At 44.9% G+C, this 21,527-nt stretch overlaps 1 protein-coding gene across 3 annotated transcripts in view; it reads left to right on the top strand.

Moving 5' to 3' along the window:
* The window catches only part of LOC142573227 (uncharacterized), a 54,622-nt gene extending 35,029 nt beyond the window's left edge, over nt 1-19,593 (top strand). For all 3 annotated transcript variants that reach the window (XR_012826258.1, XM_075682832.1, XM_075682828.1), the window contains one exon: nt 19,425-19,593. The gene's annotated coding sequence lies outside the window, so the exon portion shown is untranslated. The remainder of the gene's footprint in view (nt 1-19,424) is intronic.
* Nucleotides 19,594-21,527: the final 1,934 nt, after the last annotated feature.

Below are 21,527 nucleotides of genomic sequence, written 5' to 3'. Positions count from 1 at the left end.
GATGAGACAAGAACGGAAGATAAGCATCGATGAACTGGCAGAGCGTGTGAACATCAGTCACGGTTCGGTTCACGCCATAATTCATGAACATCTCGGTTATCCGCTCTTGTGTGCGCAATGGATGCTCAAGATATTGAACTACGGCCAGAAGACGGAGAAGTTCAGTGCTGCCTTCACTCATCTGATCCTGTATCACAATAAGGGTGACGACGACTTGTCTCCAATTGTGATCGGGGACGAACCATGGTGCCACTTGTATGAACCTGAAACACGACAGCAAAGCTTACAGTGGAAACATTTCAATTTACCACCCCCAAAAAAGGAAAGGCCGTCATTCCCACCGGGAAGGTGTTGACTTTTTTTTCGATCGTCATGGGCCATTACTGATAGAATTTGCTAAATCTTGAGAGTCTATCAATTTGTTTCGTTCTTATAAAACGCCAGATCGGCTGCGTGTCACAATCAAGAACAAACTACGTGGAAAATTGACGAATGGGGTCGTCTTGATCCACGACAATGCCGTCCCCACGTCGCTGATGTGGTTAATACAAAACTGGCAATGTTCAAGTGGGAAACACTGCAACATCCGCCATACATGTTTGAAGTAGTAGCTTAGCGCGAATAAAACCACGGACACAAGGAAGACAGACAAGGACAAGCGCTTGTCCTTGTCTGTCTTCCTTGTGTCCGTGGTTTTATTCGCGCTAAGCTACTACTTCAAATATGGACGACCAACTAGCCCAACAGTCAACTCTTCTAGAATCCGCCATACAGCTCAGACCTGTCGCCTTGCGACTTCCACTTTTTGGAGCATTAAAAAAAAAACAGCTCAAGCGAACCAGATTTGTGTCGGGTGATGACGTGAAGAAGTCAGTTGCAGACTTTTTGAAGCAGCAACCTAAGAAGTTTAATGAGACGGGAATCACGCGACTCGTTAGACAGCGGGACAAATGTCTAAATGATCATGGAGACTACTTTTAAATGAGGTACCCCGTTTGTCATATATTCGCATTGGCTGACTTTCATTTGACTCGCCCTCGTTAATTTTGCAGAAATCCTGCTTCTTATACGTGCTCTCTGTTGCGGCTATAATTTCGGTGAAATTACTCACGATACACGACCGGTGACAACTGTTCCTGCGTAATACAGTGGAACAAATGACATCGTCATTGATATTTTTCACTGGCCGTTGCATATGTACAAGACTCTAAACAAGGTTCTTGAATGACAAAGTTTCATTACAATATTTGTCCTCAGCTAGTTAATTTCATGGCCTTTACATTATTTATATCAGTGGCATGCACTGCCTTGCTGGTTTCGAACTCATATAGTTCTAAGGTTCGTGTGATATTTTATTTACTTATTAAATAGAGAAAAAAAACATGGAAGCATTGATATCGGTTATTTTGGGCACAAGTTTTGGCACATACAAGTATATTCTTTTATCAAGAAATACATGTTTTACTTGTTTTGACAGTGCGTAGTGTTCAATAATTCGTTTGCAGCATCTTTAGCAATGACAATGCAGTTATTATTCTTATTATTCACGTATTTGATCCCCAGACAAATTTTTTAAGAGGAAGCTTTAGCTCGCGCCCAACTCCGACGCGGCTTATTCAAATACATGTAAAACGCAGAAACGCTTTTCTGTGATAACCCCCGGATCGCTTTTAATGCAATTTGTTGCATTTGAGAGAGAAAGATAAATTCTAGTGTCTGTTGGAAGCGCAATTTCGATTTAGGGCCTAAACTTTGTTTAAATATTTTGAAAAACTCGAAAGTTCCCCCCCCCCAAAAAAAAAATAAGAAGAAGAAGCACGACGTTTACAAACAAATAGGTCTGCATCAAGGACACATGTCGCTGTTCAGTAAACGGCATCTGTTATAACAGTCAAAGCGGACAAATTTGGTGCGTCACTTCTTATCTTACGTGAATTGGTTATGTTGTGTACAAGGATTCTGCGAAAGCCGTATTTCCATAACGCTAAATTTCTTGAGATTCACGTGTAACATAGAAATATTGTCCGCTGTAGGTGTACTATTAGGTGCAATTCACAGAATTGTGTTATCATTTTTCATTGCTGAGTTACATACTTTTAAGCTTGATAGTTTGGATTTCTGAAAATATGCGATTTTGGTGAATTTTTAATAAAGAATTGGCAACGTAAATAAAAAATTCGAGACCAACAGTCACTAGAATGTAAGTCGTTCATTTAAATGCAACAAACCTCGTCAAATTTTGTGCATTGTTTGCCGAGAAAAATGTATTCTTCTTCTACATGTATTTAGATACGTGCACCCGAGTTAAAGCTTCCTCTTAAGGAGGAGACCGAGCTGCAATGTGAGCCCCCCCCCCCCCCCCCCCGAGCGAAATTTCTGGCTACGCCACTGATGTATATATATTTAAAATACCTTACAGGCCCTATGGGGGAATTGTGTAAGGGGGGTTACAAAAGCAAGGTAAATAAAGAAGAGTAAGCAGCCTTCTAAAGTGTAATACAAAAGATAGGCCTCGATGCAGGGTTCATCAACATTACTACCAAGATCAAAACATGAAAAAGGAACAACTGAAGTAATGAAAGGCAACAAAGGTAGACTTAAGGAAATAACACGAGTAAAACTTAACGTAAGGCACTAATACCAGAAAGTAAAATACACGAAAATTGAACATATCAGGGAGTACAATTCTTGAAGGGATATTTAGAGAAAAAGACGCAAAAAAGCAATAATATATACAGAACATACAAGTGAACACGTGACGCAGCATAAAATAGCAATAGCAATAGCAATAGCAATAAGAGCGAAATAGCTATGAATCAATATCACAAGAAGTTTGTAAGTGCTATTATGAAAAATGCTCGTGTAGGAGATGACGAAAATTTTTCCTGATCTGACTCGGAAGCAATGTAATCAGGCAGATTGTTCCACAAGCGAATGGCCGTAGGCAGTGCGGAATTGTTAAAAGCATGTGTCGTACCGTACATGCGCGCAAAACTTAAGTGGTTATTTAATCGGCGAGACGTGTTCGAGGCGATCTGGATGTGCAGTGTGGATTGTAATAATAATAATGTTTGGGGTTTTACGTGCCAAAACCACTTTCTGATTATGAGGCACGCCGTAGTGGAGGACTCCGGAAATTTTGACCACCTGGGGTTCTTTAACGTGCACCTAAATCTAAGCACACGGGTGTTTTCGCATTTCGCCCCCATCGAAATGCGGCCGCCGTGGCCGGGATTCGATCCCGCGACCTCGTGCTCAGCAGCCCAACACCACAGCCACTGAGCAACCACGGCGGAGTGTGGATTGTGTGGCATTATAAACATATTTGTGAAACAAGGATAACAGAGCGATATTACGGCGAAGAGCTAAAGGCTGTATTGAATGATTGAGTTTCATTTGCGTTACGCTGGAGTGATGGCTATAATGACGTGAAATGAAACGGGCAGCTCGGTTCTGGACTGATTCAAGCATGTCGATTAAGTATGTAGGATGTGGGGACCAAATGGATGATGCATACTCGAGGTGTGGACGAACAAATGTCTGATAGGCCAATTTGCGGATGTTGGAAGGTGAATTACCCAGATTACGACGTAGGTAACCTAATGTCCTTGAAGCTTTTGCGCAAACGGCTGCAATGTGGTCTGTCCAGGAGAGGTTTTCGTTTAGGTGAACACCCAAATATTTATACGATACTGTATTTAACAATTCTTTATTATTGACGTTGTATAAAAAATGTGAGTTGTCACGCTTACGACTAAAAGAAATTACCTGACATTTTGATACATTTAAAGTCATTAACCAGGTGTTACACCAATTATGAATTAGGCTAAGGTCATTTTGAAGGGCCAGGTGGTCGTCAGTATTGTTAATTCATCTGTAAATAAGGCAGTCGTCAGCGAAAATACGTAAGCGAGAAGAAACGTTAACTGGCAAATCATTTATTTAAATTAGGAAGAGTAAAGGGCCCAAAACGCTGCCCTGAGGCACACCAGAAGTAACGGAAGTAGGAGACGAAGCAATATTATTAACTACTGTGAACGGTTGACGATTCGAAAGAAAATTACTAAGCCATGTTAGAGTGAAGGAGTCAATTCGAAGTGCAGTTAATTTTGCAATAAGGCGACAATGAGCTACACGATCAAATGCTTTAGAAAAGTCAAGGAAAATGCAATCGGTCTGCTGGTTATTGTTCATGTTAAGGTGCAGGTCAGTCGTGAATTCGAGTAACTGTGTCTCACATGATAATCCTTTCCTGAAACCATGTTGATGGCGAAAAAAGAAATTATTGGACTCTAGGTGATTATAAATATGAGAAGCAATTATATGGTCGAGCATCTTGCAGCAAATGCAGGTCAATGAAATTGGACGGTAATTTCTCGGGTAGTTTTTATTCCCAGCTTTAAATATGGGTATGATTTTGGCCATTTTCCAGTCATTGGGCAGCTGTCCGGATGACAAAGACTGCGTGAATATATGGTACAGAATGTTACTGGATATAGAAATGGTATTTTTTAATATCTTGGAACTAATATTATCAATACCAGATGAAGTAGATAACTTCAGATTATTAATAAGACATGCAATTCTCTCCACCGAGATTTCAATACTTTCCATGAATTGCCAGTCATAATCAGCAACATCAGGTTGTTTTGATCGCACCGCTGGTACGATCTGTTGGGAACTCGGCGCTGACGCCCGTGGTTGTACCTGGGTCGCAAGCCCCAAGGGTAGCGTTGGCCTGGCGGCCTGGGGTACAACTGGAAGCATCCGAAGGTCCCGGCAAAGCATGAGTCGACTGGTAACAACAAAACAACTTGTTTATTTTAACATCGCAAAGAGTTGGCGGTCAGGTTTGACCGAAGTAGAGAGACGGGAGAGCACTTTACTCAACAGAAGAAATCGGAGCCCTCCTTTTGGCGTCCGGGGGCAGCTGTTTTTATACTCTCGCAGTTGAGGGCAAGAAGGAACCCCTCAAAAGACGAGCACGTGAATGTACAATGGGCTAATGGTGACGCACACTGTCGTAGCGATGCCGTAGCACCATGTCGAGCACGATCTCGTAGCACCCTGTCGAGCACGATCTCGTAGCACCCTGTTGTAGCGCTGCCGGTCGGGCACAATGACTGTAATGAGAGGATGATCCCTGCTTTGGCATCGCCTGTTTCGGGCACAATGACTGGAATGAGAGGATGATCCCTGCTTTGGCATCGCCTGTTTCGGGCACAATGACTGGAATGAGAGGATGATCCCTGCTTTGGCATCGCCTGTTTCGGGCACAATGACTGGAATGAGAGGATGATCCCTGCTTTGGCATCGCCTGTTTCGGGCACAATGACTGGAATGCGAGGGTGATCCGTTGCGGTCGCATCGCCGCAGTCGCGCCTGGAAACACCTGCCGATGAGCGTTGCGGTGACGACGATCGGGCCAAAATGTCTGCCGCCCCTCCGCAGTCGCGCCGGCAAAACCACGTGTCGCAGGCGAAACGCAACAGACCGCCCCGCCGGGGGAAGGAGATCCCGATGGACAGGGGACTGCATCCGCTGTCCGGAGGGATGTCGCTCGATGATGCTCATAACCGAAGTCGGGCGTCCCTCGACGTTTCTTGAGCGCAGCGCACAGAGAAGGCCTCGTTCTCTCGTTCAGGTTCGCACGGGACACTGCAAAGTGACTTCGGGAGAGTTCACATTTTTGTTCTCGTTCCCGGCAAGCGTTAGAACTACGCTGAAACTCAACCGCTCAGTCAGCAAGCACGGCACAACCCTCACTAAGCCCTGCCAGGCTCTTTCCCCTTTTTATACCACTGCCTAGTTCCTTACAGTAGTCTAGCATCACTCAGAACGCGTCCACAAATTGAAAAATTGCACTAGAAAGCATATCATCACTTTGAAACACTAAACAAAAGCAATATGTTAAAAAAAATCCTGCCTCAGGAAGAAAAACATCAGTAACAAACAATTTTGAGGCTGATTCCTACGTTAGGGGCTTCGACTTAAGCCATCGGCGTTACCGTTGAGACTCCCCTTTTTGTAACGCACCTCAAAGGAATATTGTTGTAAAGCGAGGCTCCAGCGCAGGAGGCGGCCATTTTTGGGAGAGATGGTCTGCAGCCATTGGAGAGGGCAGTGATCCGTCTCAATGATAAACCTCGAGCCGGCTAGATAGCATGACAATTTCTGAACGGCCCACACGAGACACGCACACTCTTTCTCGGTGGCGCTATACGCCTGCTCACGACTGGACAGCTTACGACTAGCATACAGGACGGGGTGTTCTACTTCTCCATTTTCCCGTTGGCACAGTACAACGCCCATGCCTCGCTCACTAGCATCGCACTGAACAACGAACCCTTTTGTATAGTCTGGCGATCGTAGCACAGGCTGGCTTGTTAGGGCACTCTTTAGGGCGCTAAAAGCTCTTTCCTTTGTCTCGTCCCAGACGACTGTTTGAGGCTCTGTCTTTCTTAGAGCATCCGTCAGGGGAGCCGCGATATCAGAGTACCTAGGGATGTACCTCTGATAGTAGCCGGCGACACCCAAGAACGACCGAATATCGGTCTTTGTGCGCGGTTGCGGAAAGTCTCGCACAGCGGCCACTTTTATTTCAGAGGGGCGGCGACGACCCTGACCAATCACGTGACCGAGGTAGACAACCTCGGCCTGTGCTAACTGGCACTTAGGAGCCTTGACTGTCAAGCCCGCTTCGCGCAGGCGGGTTAGCACTGCCCGCAAGTGTGCCATATGCTCAGACCAGGATGCGGAGAATATCGCTACGTCGTCTAGATACGGTAAAGCGAATTCTTGCTGTCCCCGCAACACTTTATCCATGAGGCTTGAAAAACAGTATGGCGCGTTCTTCAAACCAAAACTCAACACTTTAGGACGGAATGTTCCCATTGGTGAAATGAACGCCGCATACCTACTAGCCTCTTCTGTAAGTGGAACCTGCCAATAACCCCTGACAAGATCTAGGGTGGAAATAAACTGAGCGCTACTAACTTTCTCAAGGCGCTCCTCGATGTTAGGGATCGGATAAATTTGATCCTTAGTGATGGAATTAAGCCTGCGGTAGTCGACGCAAGGACGAGGTTCCTTGCCCGGTACCTCAACTAAAATCAAAGGGGAGGTATAATCACTCTCACCTGCCTCAATAACACCGAGCTGTAGCATTTTCTTTACCTCAGCCTCCATAATATCGCTCTGGCGGGGTGACACCCGATACGCCTTGGATCGTACTGGCTCTGTGGAGGTAAGTTCTATATCATGAGTAAGTACAGAAGTCCTACCAGGCCTCTCAGAGAACAGACCTTGAAACTCTTGTAATAGCTGGTGTAGTTCGGTTTTCTGCTCGGGCGACAGCGGTGCTTTACTGATAAGGTCACTAATGACTTGACCGGTGTCTTCCCTGTTCGTCACTGAGCCTAGTCCTGGAAGCTCGACCGGAAGCTCTTCAGGAACGTTTACCATCATGCACACCACTGCTTCCCTTTGTCTATAAGGTTTGAGCAGATTACAGTGGTAAACTTGCTGTGCTTTCCGCTTTCCTGGCAGACTTACCACGTAGTTAACGTCCGACAGTTTCTGAACAATTCGTGCTGGGCCCTCCCACTGCACGTCTAGTTTGTTGTTTAGCGATGTGCGCAATATCATGACCTCATCGCCAACCTCAAAACGACGGGCCCTGGCTGTCCGATCATAATAAACCTTGGCCCTCTGCTGGGCCTTTGTCATTGCTTCACCTGACAACTCCTGTGCCCTTCTTAAGCGTTCGAGGAGCTTAAGCACGTACTCCACCACGACTGGGTCGTCGCCCCTACCTTCCCATGATTCTCGAAGCATGCGAAGCGGAGACCGAAGCGAGCGACCGTACACCAGCTCAGCTGGCGAAAACCCCGTAGCCGCATGCGGCGCGGTCCGTAATGCAAACATCACCCCAGGCAGACACAGCTCCCAGTCAGTTTGATGTTCAAAACACAATGCTCTCAACACGCGCTTCATGACGGAGTGGAGCTTCTCAACGGAATTCGACTGTGGGTGGTACACTGAGCTGTGTAGCAGCTTTACCCCACACCTTTCGAGAAAAGTTGTCGTCAAAGCGCTAGTAAACACTGTGCCCTGATCTGATTGGATTTCCGCAGGGAAACCAACTCGCGCAAATATGGACAGTAGTGCATTAACTATCTCAACTGAGCTGAGTTCTTTAAGCGGCACTGCTTCAGGGAACTTTGTCGCTGGGCAGATCACAGTCAAAATGTGTCTGTACCCCGTGGCTGTTACCGGCAGAGGTCCCACAGTATCAATAACGAGCCGTCTAAAAGGCTCCGTAATGATAGGTACCAATTTCAACGGCGCCCTCGATTTGTCCCCTGGTTTGCCCACCCGCTGACAAGTGTCACATGTCCTCACGAAATGGTCTGCGTCCCGAAAACACCCTGGCCAATAGTACTCTTGCAAGAGACGGTCCTTAGTTTTCTTAACTCCTAGGTGTCCGGACCACGAACCCCCGTGTGACAAGCGCAACAGATCCTGACGATAGCATTGAGGCACGACCAGCTGATCGAACTCCACTCCTCTGCGGTCTAGATACTTCCGGTACAGGACTCCACCTCTTTCCACAAAACGCGCAGTTTTCCTGGCGATACCTTCTTTGACATTGCAGCGCACGTTTTCCAGGCTGCCATCCTTTTTTTGCTCGGCTATCAAAGCCGTCCGGCTGACTTTTAGCAACCTATCAAGTCCGTCTGACGTAGGCGCGATGAGCAAATCAGTAGATAGCTCTTCTAACTTTCCCGTGTCGGGCGTTTCCTCTCCAGTATCTGGCGCCTTTAACGTTACAGACTCAAGTTTATTCAGTTCGGGCGTGCTCTGAATATCAGCTTGCTGCGCCTCTGACCCTTTTTCGTTGTTTGATAACGTCGGCCCCGCAACTACCGCCTTTGCAGCGAGCTCCCGAACCTTCGATCTGGTTAAGGCCTGAACACTAGCTTCACCAAACAAAAGCCCCTTCTCGCGCAGGAGGTGATCGGACCTGTTTGAAAATAGGTACGGGTACTGGGGGGGCAGCATAGATGACACTGCCGCCTCCGTCTCAAGCGCTCCGAAAGGTCCTTCAATAAGCACTTTTGCTACCGGCAGACACACGCTATGAGCTTCCACGGCTTGCTTGATCCATGCGCACTCGCCCGTGAACATATGGGGTTCTACGTAAGACGGGTGAACTACATCCATCGTAGCTGCGGAATCGCGAAGCACTCGGCACTCTTTCCCGTTCACGAGGAGGTCTCGCATGTAAGGCTCGAGAAGCTTCATGTTCTCGTCAGTGCTGCCTATTGAAAAAAACACAACTTTTGGTGTTGTTTCCGGACACTGCGCCGAAAAGTGACCCGGCTTCTGGCACGTATAACAAACGCCCGCTCGCCTCATCTCGAACCGCTTTCTGCGTTTGGCTGCCGCCGTCTCTTTACGTCTGGTCGGACTGCTTTCACTCGCATCCGCACTACGCGTGTCCCCCTTTAATCTCATGGGTGTGAACTTCGGCCTCTCAAACTTCGAGCCAAATTCACCCTTTTGACCGTCCTTAGCTCCGCGAGCCCGACGCGTCACAAACTCCTCGGCTAGCTCAGCGGCTTTAGCCACCGTACAAACGTCTGGCCTATCCAAGACCCAGTATCGCACGTTCTCCGGTAACCGACTATAAAACTGTTCTAGCCCGAAACACTGCAGAACTTTATCGTGGTCACCAAACGCTTTCTCTTCTTTGAGCCACTCCTGCATGTTCGACATAAGCCTATACGCAAACTCTGTATATGACTCACTTCTGCCTTTCTCATTTTCCCGAAACTTCCGACGGAACGCCTCCGCAGATAGCCGGTACTTTTTTAGCAGACTCGATTTTACTTTGTCGAAATCCTCTGCCTCCTCTCTATCCAAGCGAGCGACTACGTCGGCCGCCTCGCCGGGTAACAAAGTGAGCAAGCGCTGTGGCCACGTTTCCCGAGAGAACCCCTGCTTCTCGCACGTTCGCTCAAAGTTAACCAGGAACAAACCAATGTCCTCTCCAAGCTTAAACGGCCGCATCAGGTCAGTCATTTTGAACAATACTCGTTCTCCTGCACCGTGTGCCTGACTTCCATTACGAGCGCGTTCCATCTCTACCTCGAGACGCTTCATTTCCAAAGCGTGTTCGCGCTCTTCTTTTTTCTCTTGTTGCTCTCGCTCTTTCTGTTCTTTACGTTCACGCTCTTCTTTTTCTTTCTGTTCTTTAAGTTCGCGCTCCTGTCTTTTTGACTTCTCCTCAATAGTCTCAAGGCATTCCGACAGCTCGTCATCCTCAGCCTCTAACTCAAGAATAGCCTTTAGCAGTTCAGGTTTTCTGAGTTTGTCCGAGACATCCAGACCCAACTCTCTTGCAAGCTCCAACAATTTCGGTTTGCGCAACGACTTCAAATCCATGGCTGCTCTGAATGCTGCTTTCTCTACTGCCTATTATTGTCTTGCCGCAAACTAACCCGGCAGCAACGACAACCACAATTACCAGCTCTGTTTCTGACACTAACAAAAAGCCTGGCAAAGCTCAGAAGAAGAAAGTCCCGCACTCACCAAACCTCGCAGCCAAGAGTCCAGCGCAGTCGTTCCGCTGCAGGCAACCAGTCATCACACAGGGCTCGTTGCACTGCTCCCGGATCGTCGATGAGCTGCTCAGCATACAGTCAACTGCATCTCTTCGCTGCTGGCCTCCGTTGTCGCGATCTCACCGCTGGCAGACAGTTGTTTGAAGTCGTAGGCGATCTCACCGCTGCCAACCAGATGTTTTGATCGCACCGCTGGTACGATCTGTTGGGAACTCGGCGCTGACGCCCGTGGTTGTACCTGGGTCGCAAGCCCCAAGGGTAGCGTTGGCCTGGCGGCCTGGGGTACAACTGGAAGCATCCGAAGGTCCCGGCAAAGCATGAGTCGACTGGTAACAACAAAACAACTTGTTTATTTTAACATCGCAAAGAGTTGGCGGTCAGGTTTGACCGAAGTAGAGAGACGGGAGAGCACTTTACTCAACAGAAGAAATCGGAGCCCTCCTTTTGGCGTCCGGGGGCAGCTGTTTTTATACTCTCGCAGTTGAGGGCAAGAAGGAACCCCTCAAAAGACGAGCACGTGAATGTACAATGGGCTAATGGTGACGCACACTGTCGTAGCGATGCCGTAGCACCATGTCGAGCACGATCTCGTAGCACCCTGTCGAGCACGATCTCGTAGCACCCTGTTGTAGCGCTGCCGGTCGGGCACAATGACTGTAATGAGAGGATGATCCCTGCTTTGGCATCGCCTGTTTCGGGCACAATGACTGGAATGAGAGGATGATCCCTGCTTTGGCATCGCCTGTTTCGGGCACAATGACTGGAATGAGAGGATGATCCCTGGTTTGGCATCGCCTGTTTCGGGCACAATGACTGGAATGAGAGGATGATCCCTGCTTTGGCATCGCCTGTTTCGGGCACAATGACTGGAATGCGAGGGTGATCCGTTGCGGTCGCATCGCCGCAGTCGCGCCTGGAAACACCTGCCGATGAGCGTTGCGGTGACGACGATCGGGCCAAAATGTCTGCCGCCCCTCCGCAGTCGCGCCGGCAAAACCACGTGTCGCAGGCGAAACGCAACAAGGTACATTGGTATGATCCTCGCGGCTGAAATTCGATGAAAAAAAAAACGTATTAAACGCAGAGGGGCATTCACTGTCAGAGAGGGGAGTATTTGTATCGCTACGTAAGGCTATCCGGTTAGAGTCACGGTCAGGTGATATAACTCGCCAAAACTTTTTCGGATTCGAATGTAAGAGAGAAGGTAAATCTGTGGAGAAATATTTATTTTTAGCTGCAGTTAAGGCAGAACAGTACGTTTTTAAGTAAAGGCTGTATCTTTCCCACGAAGGAGCATTATTGACGCGTTTAGCGGTATTGTACAGACGTTTCTTTTTTATTCCTGAGCTTACGTAGGCCATTATTAAACCAAGGATTTGTTTTGTCATTTGTTATCGAGATCAACGGGATATATTTGTTAATTAGAGCAGACATATTATTCTTGAAGCATACGCAGTTATCTTCCACCGAGCGATTATAAAAAGAAGGAAGTAGCGTGCGATTGAAAAATACTTCAAGTTCATCGTTTATTTTAGAGTAGTTTGCTTTGTTATAATCCCGTATTATTTTCTTTGAGATCCCTGAAAAGGGTAATGGAACGGTGAGTGTTACCTGAAGTAGATCGTGATCGCTAAAGCCGTTTAGATGAATTAGGGATTGAATCGTTTGGAGTGTTGGTGAGTATAAGGCCTAAAATGTTAGTACCACGTGTTGGTTTGTTAACGACCTGGAACAGGTTAAGATCTAAAGTTAAGTTAAGAAAATCCACTGATGTTCGACAAGATGATGATACATTACGCCAATTTATGAGCGGAAAGTTAAAATCACCGAATAAGTAAACAGAATGCGCTGTACAGAGCTGGAGGGCCGTGGTTATGCTATTGCGTAGTTCTGTAACGAAAGAAGTGCTGTAGTCAGGTGGACGGTAACAGGCACCTACCAGTAGTTTGGTCGTATTCATTATTACTTCAACCCACAACCCGCCGTGGTTGCTCAGTGGCTATGGTGTTGGGCTGCTGAGCACGAGGTCGCGGGATCGAATCCCGGCCACGGCGGCCGCATTTCGATGGGGGCGAAATGCGAAAACACCCGTGTGCTTAGATTTAGGTGCACGTTAAAGAACCCCAGGTGGTCAAAATTTCCGGAGTCCTCCACTACGGCGTGCCTCATAATCAGAAAGTGGTTTTGGCACGTAAAACCCCAAATATTATTATTATTATTCAACCCACACAATTTCAAGAGATGAGTTCGAGTCGATAATAAGTGAAGATAATGATTTTTTAACACCGAGAAGAACGCCACCGCCTCTCTTGCTAGTTCGATCTTTGCGGTAAATATTATAAGAATGGTTATCAGGAAGAATTTCATCGTCTGTAATGTCAGGATTTAGCCAAGTTTCGGTAAGAACAAGAATATTAGATTCGTTATCGTCAAGCAGAGAGTAAACTAATTCGCGCTTGGGCATGATGCTTCGTATGTTTGCGTAAGATAGTGTCAACAAAGACCCAGTGATGGGTAGCTTTGACTGTGGAAGAGCCCGTGGGCAAGTGCTTATGTCTAGCTATCTTTGCGACATGACAACGGTATCAGTGAATTTGTCGTACGTGTAAGCCTGGTTATTTATAAGCAGCCGATCTACTGACAGTTTGAAGGGCACTTTATGAGGTTTCGCGAAGTCAAACAGCTTCCTTCTAGCCTGTCGCGTAGCTGGCGAGAAATCTTCACCGATTGAATATTCTAAGCCTTTTAATTTGTGTGCAGATGACAAGATGCGTTGCTTGTCTTTAAACAAAGTTAGTTTAGCTATTATAGGTCTGTTCTTTCCTTCTTGGTATTTCCCAAGCCTATGTACGCGTTCAAATTGCGAACTGATTGTTGCAGTTTGCAGTTTTTCAGAGCACAATTTTATGACTTTCTTTTCAGGGCTACCCCTGTACTTTTTAGGGTCATCTTCTATCCCGAAAAACAGCAATATATATTATATATATATTGCTGCGCGACTGGCCGCTCGAGTCACGTTGCGTGTAATCGCGGGCTTCTTCACGCTCGGAAAAACACTTCTCTGGAGCCCGTGTTGAGCAACAGAAAGCTGTATCAGGAGTTTCTAATGTTGCTCTACAAGTTAATATTAATCTAATTAAAACAATTGAGAAGTTAATTAATAATAAATATCTAATCAGGGGAATGCAAAAAAATAATCTGAGTATCTCCAAGCGATGACAAACAACATTAGCTTGGTTCTCTCCAGCTACGTAGCATTTGCATATTTTAATGTCTGGCTCAAATTAAGTGAAGCACCCCGTGTACTTCTTTGCAATTCGAATTATTTTCCACGGTTTCCGATATCACCGCCGGTGAAGGCCATAGATTGGGACGTCACCAAAGGTCATGTTAACTTCTGCGAACAACCCGTATACCGATTGTGGTAAGGCGTGAGATGAAGTATAAAACAGCTGATACTGTAAAATTCTTATTGCTTCAGGTTTACATGCCGTTTATAAATTGACAATAGACAAAAATCGTTAATCTGGGCCCAACCCGTGTACGCTGTAACCAAGCGCAGGTATGGAGCTTACTAATAATATGGAGCTGCGTTTGATGTAAGCAACTGAAGTTGGATACTGCTGAGATTGCTGTAGAGCCTATTTGTAGACTTTAGTATGCACATAGTGTATACGTCCGCATTTGTTGACCACATGATATGATCTACGTAGTCGCTCTCGGCAATCCCAAGACAGTCTTCACAGTTGTCATAGCATGCCTTTTGCGGCAGTAGAATCAAGAAAGCAAAACGCCGATCCAATTGTGATAATAGATGTTATGAACGCCAACTTTAGCTACAAGCGGATTCCAAACAGGCAACAAGCTAACAGCGCAGAGACTCGTAATGTTTGTAGCTGACAACTCGGACTTTGTGAATGTGGGATGAACCGATGTCGCGCATGTGGTGTGCGCGTTGTGTGTCGTCCGATTCTCAGATACTTTTCACATTGTCTTCATATCTCGGTTGTATCACTAACATCGGCCGGTTTTTCGTTGACTGATATCCTGCACTATAAACTCATAAAAGTTTCTCAATCACTTAAAATATCTGCCAAATTCTCTGAGCCCCCCCCCCCCCCCCAGTATTTCGCAGGGGGCATGCCTGCGCGGCCACGCATATGAGTACCTCATTGCCGTACTGATTGCTTTGACGTATCATCGGAACGGAAAATTAGCACTAACATACGAGTAGGCATCACATTTGGCGGTACGCTGGAAGATATGCTACATATGCGCTGTATTGCTCATCGTCGAGGACGATAATGCAAGCGCCTGAAGGGCCCTGTAACGGCTTTTACAAACAGCGCATTCATCCATGTGTGCGTTCTAGTCTCATACGATAGCCCACAGCGTTTGTAATACAACCTGCCAGCGCATTTCCTTCGTCCATAAAAAAAAAGATGAAAAATAAAAGCAAGCCGCTCCGGAGCGCATGGAGCGCAGAGAAAGAAAGAGACAAAAAGAAAAAAGGAAAAGAAAAGGCGCTCAGACTCCTCGGAGCGCACACGCCCTGTCACGCGAAGCTCCTGCGCATGCGCGGCGGTGCGCCATCTCTCCGCGTCAATTTGAATTCTCAACGATATGATAATAATGATATGATAACGCGCTCTTGTTCTCGCTTCTACTATACGGAATGTTTTACGGGGAACGATCGCTCGGGCTTGTATATTTTAGCGTTATAGTTTAGGGGCGTAAAAAAGGAAGTACACCGTGTTTTAACTTGATACTGAGCTGCCACTAAGCGGATTGTGTGTGTTGTGCAGCCAGTGTGGTAGATCTAATTTCGTGGCGCTCGATCCGACCGCGATGAATGCTGCGCCGCATGTGTAGTGAAATTCTCGTGACACGCTTTACGTATATATCTCGAAATTGTGATAGCATGAAGAATTTTCAAACAAAGACGTATAGTTGAATGACTGCTAGCGTACTCGGACGAAAGGCCGTGTTTGCGGGGCATGAATCAGCAGTGCGTGCGCTGCCGTTTTTGTATAGTTTAAAGGTAGCAGTATATTTAAGGTTCCTGGCAACCAATCTAAATAATTTTGGGAAGTTACCGCAAGCAAAACACGAGACTTGAAAAAATATCTAGCAGAAATATCTAGATTCACCCAATCTATTTATATGCAACCACAAACAGCATGAAACAGCATGAAACCTGCGATAATCTCAGTCTCTCGCAGCTTAGCAACTTAGCCGAAACATTTAGAGAACACTAATTTAGTCGCTCCGGGAAGCACCTTTACACGTTTCAAACTGAAGGCATTGCGTTTGACGGTATATATATAGTTGGAAGATTTTTTTGTCTCTTTTATAAACAGTTTAGAAGCAGAAGTTATCTTTCGGGCTATATGAAAAGCGTCAAGCGCCTTTCAATGCTTCGGCGTTATGCAGTTTACGTGCTGTTAATCACTACGCATCTTCTGGCGCAGATTCGCATTGTGCCAGTCGTGCATGGTATGAAGCCATTGTCGTGCGTAATAAGTGTTCCCTTTTCATTACTGTTGCATTTAGTGCCGTCGTCTTGGACAGACTGTATACTATATGCGCTGTACAAAAGAAAAAAGAGCCAGATTATCCATTTGGTGGTCTTTCTTAGATGTAACGCACATATTATTCAACTAATTTGGTGGACATTGCACTGTTCTACTCTTATCAACACATCTAAAATATCGTAACTTGTTTTAGTTGATAAGTAACCTTATCAATACGCCCCCATTCGTGTGCATTCTACTGAATGTGTGGCAAATATATTCATGTCGAAGTATGAGAAAAGAGACATTGCAGACTGTTCTAAGCGGAAATAAATTGCAATTCTTAACGTGATTGTTCAAAACTGCATTCTCTATGCTGAGCATGTTCGTTCGGCACTGGCATGTTGCATTAACACCTGAAAAATGTGCACAGTCCAGCCGGGTATCTTTGTTTCAACGATTATTATTACAGGAATCGTCTGGGATTCAGGCATTTCTTTCATTTATATAAGTACACTGTGTATACCTGTCTTGAAACGAAACGTACCGTTGCTGGCAGAGGCGACCATTACGGTTGTCTAACTGCTTATCATACTCTAATATAACGAAACATCATAATGGTACTGATTCATATTGCCATGTAGTCTTTAGTCAGAGGTAAACAAAGTTAACTAGAAGCGTAAGTGATGAGAGCAAATTATATAGAAAACTACTATTCAACCATAAGAATAACTCATTGAATAGTTTTCGCTCACATCGTTGCATTCGCTTTACGTGTGTGTCTCCGTGTCCTTGTCTTCCGTGCTGTACTCGTGTGGCCATCAATTATGAACTTTCCCAAGCCCGTGTCAGCTTTATTAAACAAGGGATTCAAGTCAGTTGAATCTAATACTGCATGTCAAGCGACAGACATGTTATTCGTCTTATCTAAAAATTATGCACTGGCAGTACTTGGCAAGCATTAAACCACAATACTTTTTTTTATTGCACTTAAGCTGTGGGCGTCATAGATTGCCAGAAAGTTTTCATGAAAACACGTCGTTTACTTCAGGGTACGCACCTGCGGCCAAGCCAGCGTTTCCTCCGTGGTGTTTGAGCCGTCCACAAGTACATATAATGATTCCAGCACTACAGAAGAAGTCAGATCTACCGGCCCCTGCTCTAAAACTGCTGAGCTTACTTCTTTTGCATGAAAAGTACAGCAACCACGTGCACATCTATACCGATGGATCGACTACGTCGTGCAGTTCTGGTGCTACCGCGGTTATACCAACGCGAGGAATGACACTGCGGTTCAAGACATCGCATGTCACGACTTCAACAGCGGCAGAACTAACGGCCCTGCGTCGAGCACTGGAATTCATTGATTCTGAAAGAGCTAGAAAATGGGCTGTGTTCTGTGACTGCATGCACTGTGATTACAGTGCATGCAGTCAGTTCTCTGACACGGATGTCATGACTAATTGACATACGAAATCGTGAAACTTTACCATCACGTCCAACAAAAAGGTCACGAGGTCGTTTTTCAATGGGTACCTGGCCATTGTGGAATCAGTGGAAATGATTCTGCCGATAAAGCTGCTCGCATAGCACATCAAGAAGAGCACAGCGTTCCAACTCCACTTTCGAGGACAGACGCTGCAAGGCAGCTTTGACACCTGGCACGCAGTCTCACAGTGACCGAGTGGAACTCGCCAAACTTACGACTTACACGACTGCATTGACTAAACCCCTCCCTGCAACTCCGACTTCCTCGACGTGAAGCTACGCTTCTCTGTCGCCTTTGGTTAGGAGTTGCCTTCCCAAAGGCATACTCTACATTAATTGGAGTGACTGACAGTGCAGCATGCGAGGTCTGTGGCACGGAAGAAAACATCGACCACCTGCTGTGCCACTGTCCCCGATATGCCAAAGAGAGACAAGAACTTGCCAAAGCTTTCCAAAAACTGGACAATCGGCCGCTTTCTGTGCAGGTGCTGCTGGAACACCGCCCCCATCGCCCGTCGGCCCATAAAGCGGTGAAGGCGCTTTTGTGTTTCTTAAGGACGACGGGTTTGTGCGACCACCTGTGACTATTAATGCAATTTCTGTAAGACCACACGCGTCAGCGAACTCACCACGATTTCCTTCTTTCCTTCCCTCTTCTCTCTCCCTGTGATCTTTGTTTTCCCATTCCCCCGGTGTAGGGTAGCCAACCGGACGTTATTCTGGTTAACCTCCCTGCCTTCTACGTTTCTCTTTCCTCCTCCTCCTCCCTTCATGAAAACAGCCAGGGAAGGCTTGGGAAATTTTCGGGAAAGGGATCGGGAAATTTTAAAATGACCACATAGGTATGCTGTCTTGTTATACGTCATACAAAGGTTCCAGAGAATCTCTCTGTTAAATATCTTTTTAAAACGTTTCACCTCGTAAAAAGTTGAGGGAAATTGGTCCCATTTATCGAAAAAAAAATGAAAGTCAAGCATACTGACATAACATTTCTTACTCAATTGGTTTTTTTTTTGCGTTAACTAAAAGTCCTGAACCTCGAAACCCTGGAAAAAATGTTCATCTTTGAAAGCCCCTTGAATAATTTACTGTGACAGAATTTATTCGAACTATAGTATCAGTTATGTTTCCTAGGAGGTGCATATCTGTCGTGCCATGACGCAAAGTGCTCGCGTGGTATTTCGGGTGTTCATGTGGTATACCTAACTTGGAAACCTGTTAGCATGCCCAAGAGGCCTCAACACCTGTAAGAAACTAAGTGACCATATCAATACAATCAATCCATCTGCCTTCTGTTGAAGTTATGGCCAATGACCGATTCATTTAGGAGTATGAGAAAGACATCTAAATGTGTATTAAGCAAACTAAATTACAATCTTTGGCATGATACTGTGAATACTCCAGTCACGTTTTCTGAGCATATCCCTCTGCACGGGCATGCTTAACTACCAGCCAAAAAAATGTAGACAATCCAACTGGGTAATGTTTCAGCAATAAATATAGAGATCAGTTGGGATAAGCACAATAATGCATCATATATGAATTTGTCATAAAAGGGAACATACTGATGCTGGCTCGAGCAGCAGTTGTGACTGTTTAATTGTTTACCATACCATAAAATAACACATTGAATAAAGGTACTGATTTGTATTGACAAGCAGCCATTAGTCATAGTTAAACCGCATTAAGTATTGACTTAGACGGTTTGAGCAAATATATTAAGCTGCTTAATGAACATACAAAGAATACACACTTGTTATTTTTGCCTCATATTGCTGCATCTACTGATTTGCAGCATACACCTGCAGCACCTTTGGGACTAATGACACAAAGATCAAGGCCAGCCTGGCGACCATGCTTGCCAAGGAGAAGTAGTGTAAATATTTAGTCTGTTTCCATAATAGCATAAAACATGTACTTTAAGAAATTTATCTATTATATCATACAATAAAAACAGTTACTTCATTGCCGGTGCATTTGTTTTCTTTTTTGCACTGCATGATTCAGCACTAAATTCTTTCTGTTTATGCAACATATATGAAAGTACAGCTGGTTCAGGAACACTATTAATCTACTAACGTTAATGCATAATGCAGATGAAAAGCAACAGGTGCACATGCATAAATACGTTCAAAATTTTTTGCTACCATATGTAAACAAAAATGTAAACTTGTAGATAGCAGAGAGCTATGGAGTTATGGCCTTAATTATAGGCTCTTTGTAGACTTGTCTATAAACTGTCTGTGTCTATAGATTAATGAAAATTCATGTTTGTTAACAAATGTCTGCAGAATTTCATAGAAAAAAGTGTATAGAATTGTAAAGTTCTGTTTTTGTAGACTGAAGTCTATAAAATGTCTATAGACTATCTATAGACATTCGTCTGTAGACATTCTGTTGACTGATATTTCTGAAACCCATACTGCTGCTCTAGTATAACGTTATTTTGTTGCAAGTAACTTAGAAAGCGTACATTGATAGCTTGATCTATTATTTTGGAGAAAATTGGCAAGACAGAAATTGGTCTATAATTGCTCAAGACGTCACTGTTGCCTCTCTTATAAATTACTGCTACTTTTGCAATCTTGAGCTTATCAGGGAGAACACCTGAACTTAAGAGCTATAAGCTATAAGTAGCTTTAGCTACTTATAGCTATAAGTAGCCATAGACATTTCTCTATAGACATTCCATAGAGTTCAGTCTACAAAAGTAGAACTGTATGTATAGTTCTACTTTTGTAGACTAAAGTGTATAAAATGTCTAGACAAATGTGTCTAGATAGTCTATAGACAATCCATAGACTTCAGTCAACAAATATAGAACTGAATAACCCGATACACTTTTGTCTATAAACATTCTGCGGACATTTGTCTACAAACGTGAATTTTCATTAATCTATAGACAGTCTATAGACTCAGAGCTTTTATAGACTAGTCTATAAAAACCCGCCGTGGTTGCTCAGTGGCTATGGTGTTGGGCTGCTCAGCACGAGGTCGCGGGATCGAATCCCAGCCACGGCGGCCGCATTTCGATGTGGGCTAAATGCGAAAACACCCGAGTACTTTGATTTAGGTGCACGTTAAAGAACCCCAGGTGGTAGAAATTTCCGGAGTCCCCCACTACGGCGCGCCTTATAATCAGAAAGTGGTTTTGGCACGTAACACCCCATAATTTAATATTTAATTTAGTCTATAAAAAGTGTATGGCCATAAGCCTATAGACTGTCTACAGACTGGTCTATAGGAATAGTCTATAGATAGTCTATAGACATTCTACAGACTTCAGTCTACAAAAGTAGAACTATAAGCCTATACACTTGTCTGTAGACATGCTGCAGACAACTTTCTACAAACATGAATTTTCATTAATCTATATACTGTCTATAGACAGTCTACGGAAAGTCTATAGACCCAGACTTTTTATAGACTAGTGTATAAAAAGTGTATGACCATAAGTCCATAGACTGTCTATAGACTAGTCTAAAGAAATGTCTATAGACAGTCTATAGACTTCATATACAAATGTCCATAGATTGTCTATAGACTTTCTATAAAAATTTTTGTAAGGGAGCCCACTAGTGCAATCTTAAACAAACACTGTGAAAACCAGCCTCGCCCCATTCCTTGATAGGCTCTTCAAAATGGTCTAGACAAGAGTTTCATGGACTCGAACAGAGGTTTAGATAGAGGAAATTAACTGCACCACTGCTCGGAGGGCAAAAAAAGAAATAAAAAAGTAATATATATTACTCCACCGTGAATAGCAGGCCACGGTAGGCTACAACATATCATAAATTTTCTTCGGATAACAACAATCTATGATATACACACGCCATATAACCGTCCATGTAGAATAACAGTCCATGTATAAAGGACAACACACTCTATACGCGTGATC

This window comes from Dermacentor variabilis, chromosome 1 (genome assembly GCF_050947875.1).
Source record: "Dermacentor variabilis isolate Ectoservices chromosome 1, ASM5094787v1, whole genome shotgun sequence".
NCBI classification, from domain to species: domain Eukaryota; kingdom Metazoa; phylum Arthropoda; class Arachnida; order Ixodida; family Ixodidae; genus Dermacentor; species Dermacentor variabilis.
This window is presented reverse-complemented; position numbering and strand designations above follow the sequence as displayed.